Raw genomic sequence first — 11429 nt, forward strand, 5'->3', positions numbered from 1 at the left:
ATAATATATCAAATTGAAGATAATTCAAAGATTTACAAGTTTTGTTCAGGATGGAACCGGTAAAAATCCAATTTAAAGACCCAAAAATGATGTTTGTGGCATGGTGGTGGCTCCTCGACAATTTAGGAAAGCTTCAATGAATTTGAAAGACTTTGGAAATTATAAAAGAACCCATTTTGCTTGCATAATCTAGGATTTGAAGGTTCTTCCCTCTCTAGGAGGAGAATTTTTCCCATGATAGGGAACTCTAGGAGAGCAACATTAAAGAACCGTCGAAGTTTTTGTCCAACCTAGAGCGTGGAGTTTCTTTTGAAGACACCAGCAATAATACGACTAAGCTTTCTTTTCTCTTTCCTCTTTGATTTGAGTTATAGGATCTCTTCTTCTCTATCCTTATGTTGTAGTTCTATTTTTATGGAGAAGTACTCTAGATTCTAGAATGAGGGAGTAGCCTAATGTATTATTAACATTTGTTTTCTATTTCTATTTGCGTTTCTTTATCGCATGATATGTTTATCCATGATCAAGCTTTATTGCACATACATGATTATGAAACTAACGGTGCATCTTTATATTATTAGGATCGAAAATGTAGCTAGAGGGGAGGGGGGGGGGGTGGTGAATAGCTCGACACGATCTCATGCTCGTCGTTGCTTGTTTCTTCAATGATGTGCAGCGGAAAATACAAGAAAACAAATACGACAACGCTAACTCGAGGATTTACTTGGTATCCACCTCAAGAAGAGGTGACTAGTCCAAGGATCCACACACTCATACACCCTCCACTATGAAAACACTCCTTTACGATAACTACCGAAGGCGGAGAAGCCCTACAACACTCTCAATACAACAAGATACAAAGAGAAGCAAATACAAGGGAAAACTTACACGGTTTACTCAAGAAACCCTAACCTTAGCTTCTTCTTCTTACTGTGGATCCACCTCTTGACTTGGAAATGCCTCCAAGAACTTTCAAGATCTGGTGGTGAGAACTCTGTGGAGTAGCTGTGAAAATCGCTCTAGAAAAAGATCAAAACCGTGGAAGTTCTACCGAGAGAAACGCTCACCAACGGTTAAAAACAATGCCAACGGTCGAATCCCAATCGATTAGATTACTCCCAATCGATTGGGGAGGCTTTGGATCGATCGATCGATCGATCCAGAGTGCCTCTATGCTCTCGAAAATTGCCTGGATCGATAGGCCGATCGATCCAGGCCTTATCCTGCGAAATCGCAGCTCCCAATAGATCGACCGATCGATTGGAGGCTCTGAATCGATCGGCCGATCGATCCAGACTCGTTCTGTGCGATCGTGAGCTTCTCCCAATCGATCCACTGATCGATTGGGAGGAGACTTGTCGCGGGGACTCACCCAATCGATCAACCGATCGATTGGACATGAGCCAATCGATCGACTGATCGATCCAGCTCATGGTTTTTGCCCAAAACCAAGTCCAAAGTCCCCTAAACCAACATCTGATAAATCATGACCTGTTGGTACATCATGCCTAGCATCCGGTCACCCCCGACCTGCTAGGACTCCCTCACCAAGTGTCCGGTTATCCTTGACCCACTTGGACTTATCTCCACCAGGTGTCCGATCAACCTTGATCCACCTAGATTTCCCTTGCCTGGATTCACTCACCAGGACTTTCCTTCTGCCTAGCTTCACTCACTAGGACTTCTCATCTGCCTGGCTTCACTCACCAGGACTTTCCTTCTACCTAGCTTCACTCATTAGGACTTTCATCTGCCTGACTTCACTCACCAGGACTTTCCTTCTGCCTAGCTTCACTCACTAGGATTTCTCATCTGCCTGACTTCACTCACAGGACTTTCCAGTCAAGTATCCAGTCAACCTTGACCTACTTGACTCTCCTTCACAATCTCCCCACATGAACAATTGTACCTGTAATCTCCATGTATTGTCTCCATGTATTGTCACCATGTTTTGTCAAACATCGAAACCCAAGCATCAAGACTTGAGCTTGAGCCAACTCAAGCTTAGTCAACCTAGTCAACCTTGACCCTAGGGAATATTGCACCAACAATCTCCCCCTTTTTGATGTTTAACAATACCTTTAAGTTAGATTAATCCCATAGCCTCAACTCCCTTCATGCCAATATATGGGATGATAGTTTCCTTCATTCTTCCCCTTTCCTAGAGGGCAAACTCTCTCTTCAGATAATGAAGGCCTAACTTAACCACACATTCTCCCCCTATTGGCACACATAAAAAACTCTCCCCCTGAAGAGTTACCCAATGTTGTTTCCAACTTCACTCGTTGTTCACAACATAATAACAAAGGTCTCATACCCTTCATTATTCTTAACGACCATCCTTGAGCATATACCACTTGGTATATTTACACACGATTCAAATGAAGGTCTCATATCCTTCATTGTCATCAAATGCTCATCCGTGAGCATACACCACTTGAATAATGAAGATATCCACTCTCCATTACATTCAAATATCCAACCTTGAGCATTTTCGCTAAAGAAGGTTAACCACCTTCCAAGGTGTATGAAAAATAGATTTTCATGTCCTTAAAGAGTAACTCCCCTTAAAGACATGCACGTAACTTCTGTCATTGCACCAACAATGACTTGGAATCCCTAAACCTTTAGGAAACCCAAATTTTGAAGTTTCGAGGTTCAAAAAATTCAATATTGAATTCAAACCTCAACCTAAACCTCTACTTAGTCTTCCTTGACCAATCCATCCTTGTTTTCATCATGAAAACTCCCCCTAAATGTATACAAATATGTTTTAAGGGGTAAGGAGTGGTTTTATAGACTAAAAATGCTAAAAATAAGCTTTCCCAGTCAAAATCAACATTTGAATCGATTGAAGTTGGATCCCAATCGATTGAACCCTGCTGAATCGATCCACCGATCGATTCAGACTACGTGGATCGATCGGCTGATCGATCCAGCGAGCTTCTACTCGCGGGAAAACTCCTCTCAATCGATCGCCCGATCGATTGAGGCACTCCAATCGATCGGGTGATCGATTGGAGCTCTGAAAAACTAAAAATTTATTTCAGTGAATTTCAGAAACTCCCCTAAAATTCTACAGAAATCGAAAAATCATGAAAATTCATGTAGACATTCCTTAGGGCATATACTATCAAGGAAAAATAGTTTTCTATGAAAATATTTTCTATTTTCAAAGATTGACACAAACTTGGAAACTTGTAAAAAGTTTAGTGTTTTCTTCCAAGTTTGTGCTCAACTATTCAATGATGATTACTAGCAAAAGATAGTCTTAATCAAGGTTTTCCAAAGCATATTTGAAACTTTTTTAAAAACTAATATCCAACCATATTCTTTGGGCTCAATGCACATGACTTGTACATTAGCTTTCCGAATGATTGGAAAAACACATAACTATGTGTTTTGATGAACCTAAAACTCATAAAAATGCACTAAATCAACATCTTGAGTTTTGTTTATCATCCTAACATCTCACTTGCATCTAATGTGTACAAAAACACATACAAGTCACCTTATAGTTTTTTAGTGAGATGTAAACTTTGGGTTTGCCCTAAACTAGGGATCATGCATATCTATCTGGACATTTTGAATTATGAACATCCACTAAGGATGTTACTTGTTAATAAATGCCATTTGTCCTTAATTGCAAGGAATTAAGCATAATGCATGATATGTTATGACATACATCAAAAAGAAATAATTTTCAAAAGAATATTTCCTATAATTACATGATGTATGTATGACATGACATAGTATTTTTGTGTTTTTCATAATAAGGCATGAGTGCAAGAATAAATATGATGTCATGACATATGATGGACAAACAATGCATGGAAAATTAGCATAAATAAAATACCTAGAATAACTATCTAAGTATTCTTAAACCTTAGCTAACTTAAAGTTTAAACCTAGATTGCCCAATACTTCCCAAGAAAATGCCAAAACCTAATTTTGACATTTCCTTTGCTTTTCCTACATTGTGCCAGTTTAAATTAAGCATATTCCTCAACTTTTGGCACAAAATACTCTTTTAAAGAGTAACAAATTAAAATAAGACTTAGATTTGCCTTTAACTTCCCAATAAAATGCTAAAATCCCAACTTGGCATTCCTTTACGATTCTCCCAAATGTGCCAATTTTATTTTAAAATCAAACTTCTCACATTATGACACATCTTACTCTTTCCAAGAGTAAATCAATAATCCTTATCATTTTCAAAGGTTAACAATAACCTTGAAAATGCTCTTAGAGTGCCAACTTTATCATGATTGGGTTAACTACCCTTTCAATTTGAATTGACACTCTCTATCCCATCTAAGGGGTAGAGAAAATGCTCCTAGGAACCCAAAACCTATTGGAGCTCCTTGGATGCTCTAGGTATTCACTAGAGATAACTTCCCTAAATACCTTCCTAGTGACCTTGTTAGGCTTCTTAGAGTCCTTGGTCATCTTTTCTAGGTCAACTCTAGGGATTTCTTCCCTTGTGACATTCTTTGTGACTTTCTTAGACTTCTTAGAAGTCTTAGTCACGTTTGTTGTTGCAAAAATGCTTCTAGGGATAACTTCCCTTATATTTTTGACTTTACCACTAGGCCTAGGGTTAGTTCCATAACTATATGGAACTCTATGGTAAGAAGGCACATTCTTTTTGGTTTTAGGTTTGTATCCCAGACCTCTATGACCCTTGGATGACCCTTGTTGTCCTAAACCTAGATTTTGCTCATTTTTTTCCTTTTAGGATATTTTCCATCCTTTTTAGGGTCTTTTCTAATCTATCAACTCTTGACCTCAAGACTTGATTTTCTCTCATTAAGTCCTTAGTTTTTGATTTTTCATTTAATCCTTGAGCAATTTTATTTTTAGGCTCGTAACTAAAATTCTCATAATTCTTGCCTAAATTTTTATCTACCTTCCTAGACTTAGGTGTGGTAGTTTTAGCATGAAGAGCTATATGTTTTTCCTTAATGCTATCATGCTTCCTATTTTTATGGTAAATTGTATTAAAATGATATAAATTAGAACTAGCATGCTTTTTACCATTATTTAAATGGGTAGGCTTAACAAATGATACTTTGCGTTTTACCTTGGAGGCTCCTCCTTGAGTTGTGCTTCCTCCTTGAGCCTTGACCGCTTTCTTCCCTTTGGGACATTGACTCCGATAGTATCCCTTTTTCTTGCAAGAAAAGCACACAATGTGCTCCTTGCTCTTCTTTGCTCCGGGAGCGGTCTCCTTGGGCTTCTCCCTGTCCTTTGGTGCCACTTGGCCCTTCTTCTTGACCAATTTAGGGCACTTGCTTTTGTAGTGCCCATGTTCCCTACATTCAAAATATATGATATGATCTTTATTTTTAAATGAAATATTTATACCTTCACATGTAGGGATGACACTTGATCCTACATTTGATGTCTCTTGATTTTTGGAGGATGTATCGTCTTCTTCTCCATTTGACTCGGATGTAGAAGCTTCTCCTTCTTCTTGATCCGATGTCAACAAAGGTCTCTCCCCCTCTATCCTAGAGGTGGAGGCTTATTCATCTTCATCTTGTATATGGAACAAAGAGTATGCTCCTTCTTTGCCATTTTCATTGTATTCCTTTGAAGATGAAGCTTCTTGGACTTCTTCTTCGGAAGTTGAGCATCTCTCAACTTCGGAGTCCTCCTCCTCTTGGTCTTGCTCCAATGAGTCGCCCTCTTTGTATTTGTCTTGATTTTGCACAGTGGAGGGGTCTTCATGAAGCTTGGCCAATTTGCTCCAAAGCTCTTTGGCATCTTCAAATTCTCTAATTTTCTCTAAGATGTTGCTCGGTAATAGATTGACCAAAATCTTGGTCACTTTGTCATTAGCCTCACACCTTTGGATTTATTCTTGGCTCCACTTGCTCCTCTTGAGAATTTTGCCCTTTGAATTTGTTGGAGCCATGAAGCCTTCAATAAGAGCAAACCATTGCTCTATCTCCATCATAAGAAAATTCTCGATTTTTGATTTCCAAGAATCGAAGCTTGTCATTGTGAATGGTGGAGGCACCCTTGTATCGAATCCAAGTCCATCTTGGAATTCCATTTGAAGTTGAGCTTCTTGAATGAAGTCTTCGACTTGTAGAATTGCTCCAACTTCTTCAGCCTCTAGCTTTTTGGCCCTTCCGACGATGATTCCGGTGAAGAGCAACCTTGCTCTGATACCACTTGTTGGGACCGAAAATGTAGCTAGAGGGGGGGGGGGGGGGGAATAGCTCGGCGCGATCTCGTGCTCGTCGTTGCTTGTTTCTTCAATGATGTGCAGTGGAAAATACAAGAAAACAAATACAACAACGCTAACTCGAGGATTTACTTGGTATCCACCTCAAGAAGAGGTGACTAGTCCAAGTATCCACACACTCACGCACCCTCCACTATGAAAACACTCATTTACGGTAACTACCGAAGGCGGAGAAACCCTACAACACTCTCAATACAACAAGATACAAAGAGAAGCAAATACAAGGGAAAGCTGACACGGTTTACTCAAGAAACTCTAACCCTAGCTTCTTCTTCATGCTGTGGATCCGCCTCTTGACTTGGAAATGCCTCCAAGAACTTTCAAGATCTGGCGGTGAGAACTCTGTGGAGTAGCTGTGAAGATCGCTCTAGAGAAAGATCGAAGTCGTGGAAGTTCTACCGAGAGAAACGCTCGCCAACGGTTAAAAACAACGCCAACGGTCGAATCCCAATCGATTGGGGAGGCTTTGGATCGATTGACCGATCGATCCAAAGCGCCTCTATGCTCTCGGAAATTGCCTGGATCGATAGGCCGATCGATCCAGGGCTTATCGCGCGAAATCGCAGCTCCCAATCGATCGACCGATCGATTGGAGGCTCTGAATCGATCGGATGATCGATCCAGAGTCGTTCTGTGCGATCGTGAGCTTCTCCCAATCGATCCATTGATCGATTGGGAGGAGACTTGTCGCGGGGACTTACCCAATCGATCAGCCGATCGATTGGGCATGAGCCAATAGATCGACTGATCGATCCAGCTCATGGTTTTTGCCCAAAACTAAGTCCAAAGTCCCCTAAACTAACATCTGATCAATCATGACCTGTTGGTACATCATGCCTAGCATCCGGTCACCCCCGACCTGCTTGGACTCCCTCATCAAGTGTCCGGTCATCCTTGACCCACTTGGACTTATCTCCACCAGGTGTCCGATCAACCTTGATCCACCTGGATTTCCCTTGCCTGGCTTCACTCACCAGGAATTCCCTTCTGTCTAGCTTCACTCACCAGGACTTCTCATCTGCCTGGCTTCACTCACCAGGACTTTCCTTCTGCCTAGCTTCACTCACTAGAACTTTCATTTGCCTGGCTTCACTCACCAGGACTTTCCTTCTGCCTAGCTTTACTCACTAGGACTTTCATCTGTCTGGCTTCACTCACCAGGACTTTCCTTTTGCCTAGCTTTACTCACTAGGACTTTCATCTGTCTGGCTTCACTCACCAGGACTTTCCTTTTGCCTAGCTTCACTCACTAGGACTTCTCATCTGTCTGACTTCACTCACCAGGACTTTCCAGTCAAGTATCCAGTGAACCTTGACCTACTTGACTCTCCTTCACAATCTCCCCACATGAACAATTGCACCTGCAATCTCCATGTATTGTCTCCATGTATTGTCACCATGTATTGTCAAACATAGAAACCCAAACATCAAGACTTGAGCTTGAGCCAACTCATGCTTAGTCAACCTGGTCAACCTTGACCCTAGGGAATATTGCACCAACACATATCCCATGGGATACGAGGAAGGACAAAAGGTGAACCTAAATCTCTAACCCATAAATATTGAGATGTGAGGGGTTAGTTATAAAAGTAGTTCAAAATCTCACGAGGGCACCATTTTTTTATCACATAGCGTAATGGGTTTACCTCGATTTAGTGTAACAATGTAAGGAATAGAACCTAGAGGATCATGGGGCATCACAATAGGAGTCTCCTTGAGAAAGTGTTTGCTTTAGTAAGACTACCTTAAAACTAGGTGTGACGTTTAGGTAGACGCGTCGGTATAATTCCAAAAGTCTATACCGGTATCTCGGGATAGACCACCTGCATACATATAAACATTGAGATAAAAAAGTAAATAGTATTTAGAGTGTTAACAATTATCGTGGCTAAATTGAAATCTTAGAATCATTTCCCCAAATATGGATTTCTCCTTTCACTTCTCGTGTGTTCTTGATTCATTATTTTTTTTTTGACACTTGCGATTTGTGATTTTCTAGACAATTTGCTTCATGATTCTGACTGATAGTTGGTTTTATCGTCTTTGTGGGATCAATCTTTTTATTATTTGTGGATAATTATACACTTATAATTTTTTTTCATCAAATTTTTGATGTCCTTACTCGGGATTATGTCAAAATCAATATTAATTCAATTGTGATTTACTTAATCTAGATTTTCCCCCGTATTTGCTATTTTTATTTATTCTCTCTTCTTTCCTCTTATTTTGTTTTATTTTCTCTTTCTTTCAATTTTTTTTTCTTTGTTTTTTTTTTTATTTTGGCAGCTTTTTCCTTTCCTTTTATTTTCTCTTTCTCTTATTTCCTTTTTCTTCTTGCAATCTTTTTTTTTTTTTTTTTACTTTTCTTTTTTCATTTTTACTTTTTACTGCTAGATTTGATCCAGCCCTCTTTTTAGGCGGACAGATTTTCCTTATATGCACGATGGATACTCTAACTCAAAAATTTTATGAATCTAATATTGTGAATTTTTTTAACTATTATTATGAGATTTATGATGCAATATGTCATACAACCAATAATTATAGCAGATCATGCAACTTAGAAATTTTGATGAAAAATTTCATTAAATAAATTTTGAAGACAACATGAAGTTGCTATGGACACCCATGCACCATCAGACGATTCAACGAAGCGTTAATGACCAAAGATCAGGGAAGGGGTTCTTGACAAGGCCCTTCGACGTTCAAATCAATATAATTTTCTTGCAAGTGGAAGAAGGACAATAGTGGATGTGCGAATGAAGGTCTCAAATGCAAAAATTACGTACCTTGCCAACGGAGAACATCCCTTTTTATATCACCTCTCACAATCTCCGTGATCATGAGGTGGCTTCATGCATCATAGTTTGTTAGGTTGTTCCGCAAAGAGCTTCTGAGGAATCTTTTTTGTGTTGGATCGTGATCATTCGATAGAGGGGGGGGGGGTGAATATCGATTACAAAAATTCATCGAGAGTAGGCGCAGTGGAAAAGTAAAATAATGTTAACACAGAACCTTTTTTACTTGGTTTGGAGCCTGTGTCGACTCCTACTCCAAGGCCCATACTTGTTGAGTACTTTCGTTGGGCAATCACTATCAATTCGAATAATAATTACAAAAGAGTTAAGTACAAGAATTGATAGAAATAAAATACCGACAATAGAGCAATAAGAAAGAAATCGAAGCTTTGTCGGAGTGGCATCGCAACATCGTAGGAGCGCAGGAGAGCAGATCGTCAATTCAAAGTTGTTGTTGTGAGCTCTGCCTTTGGCCCTCCTTATATAGGAGGCTCGGGCGCCCCGGATCCCTTCCGGGCGCCCTGGTGTGACGTGGTAGTCCCAACCAGCGAGCTCCACGTGTCGACGCCGCATCCTGGATAACATTTGCCTCCGGGCGCCGGAATCCCTTCCAAGCGCCCGGACCACCTTTCTCCAGAACAGGTCCTTCTCCTGCAAGACAAGGTTAGTCTGAGGCAAATATAATGAATTTCCTGCAAAATAAAGTGTTAGCACAGTTTATAAGTTTAACATAAGGAGTATGACTTAGATTTCGTCTTTCCGAGACCGGAATCTAGTCACGATCTCGACTTAGATATCCGAAATGGATCTAAGTCGGATCGATGCCTAATGTTCCCTTCCTGGGAATGCGTCCTCACAGTCACTCCCTTCCAGTGACTTACCTTTACTCACCTGCCAGACGTCCGGTCAGCCCTTCGACCCGTCTGGACTTCTCGTCAGCTATCCGGTTAGCCCGTCGACCTAGCTGGACTTCATGCCAAGCGTCCGGTCAGCCCGTCGACCCGCTTGGACTTCGTGCCAAATGTCCGGTCAGCCCGTCAGCCCATTTGGACTTCGTGCCAAGCGTCTGGTCAGTCCGTTGACCCGCTTGGACTTCGTGCCAGACATCCGGTCAGCCCGTCGACCTGTTTGGACTTTGCCTACACACTCGGTCAGAGTGTTAGATAACGACAAACCTAACTTAACCTAATTTGTCATTCATCAAAACCTGAGTAAGACCGTTAGTACTAACCGCACCAACATTTTGTACCCATAGATGTACATCTTTTGTTGTTTATAACTTAAACCTTTTCTGAAGTCAATAGAGTAGGATGTTATTATAGATGAATAACTGGTGGGAAATAAGATAGCCTCCGAAGGACGTTCCAAAGGAATATTCCCCGACAACTATGACAGACTGTAAAAATGTTGGTTGTTGCTTGTCCGCTGAATGTATCCCGGCTAGTCCGCAAGTCTGGCTATATTGCTTGCAATTATATCAATCTGCTATGTCATCTGTTAAATGTTGTAGAGATTTATTCAGAGACTAACATAGTACCCACAGTATGCCAAAGCTTCATTTAAAAAGTAATATGATAGATCATGTATGTTAGAACTTTATTTTAGGGGCAATATGATATTAGGTAACTTAAACTCGGTCGACTATGCTCGACTGAGAAGATATATAGAGTTTCCTAAGAATAAGTACCTTTAAGTTCATCTGGTTTTTACCTGAATGGGCATACACCAATACCTTTATGTTCAATCGGCTTTTGTTCGGCCGATCTTATACTAAGAGCTTTATAAAACTAAGTGTTTTTAAATCCGCCCGATTTTTACCCGGTCGGGCAATACACAGAGAGCTTTATGTTCGATCAACCTTTATTCGGCCGGTCTAATATTAAGAGTTTTATAAGTCCAAGTGTCTTTAAGTCTGGCCAGATTGTTTTATTAGTAGCAACAATCCTATAACATAAAGATGGGTCGATGAGCGGTTAACTTAAGAATGTTAAATTGATGGGTCATCTGTTAGGAGCGATTTTTAATTTATCCTGGTGGTTGATGAAAAACTTTTATAGGATTGAACAAGCCATTTTAGGATTAATCGACATAAATGTAATATTTAGTGTCAATTAAAAAAAAGTTTAATGACATAAATTGCTATGCTTGCTTGACCATTTCTATGAGATGCAATGGCCATAAAAGATCTTAGTCACAAGCAACAACATTACGTGAGTGTTATCCATTTGACCAATGTGACAAAGGCGATTCGTTTGCCCCTAGCATCTTCGTCAATCCATCTATAAGTCAACACGAAGGAGATAAATCACGAGTAGTTATCCATTTTATATTAAAATCAAGGATTATTTAATATAAAAAACAGTTTTTTTTTTTCC

Source organism: Zingiber officinale, chromosome 2A, assembly GCF_018446385.1.
Source record: "Zingiber officinale cultivar Zhangliang chromosome 2A, Zo_v1.1, whole genome shotgun sequence".
NCBI classification, from domain to species: Eukaryota; Viridiplantae; Streptophyta; class Magnoliopsida; order Zingiberales; family Zingiberaceae; genus Zingiber; species Zingiber officinale.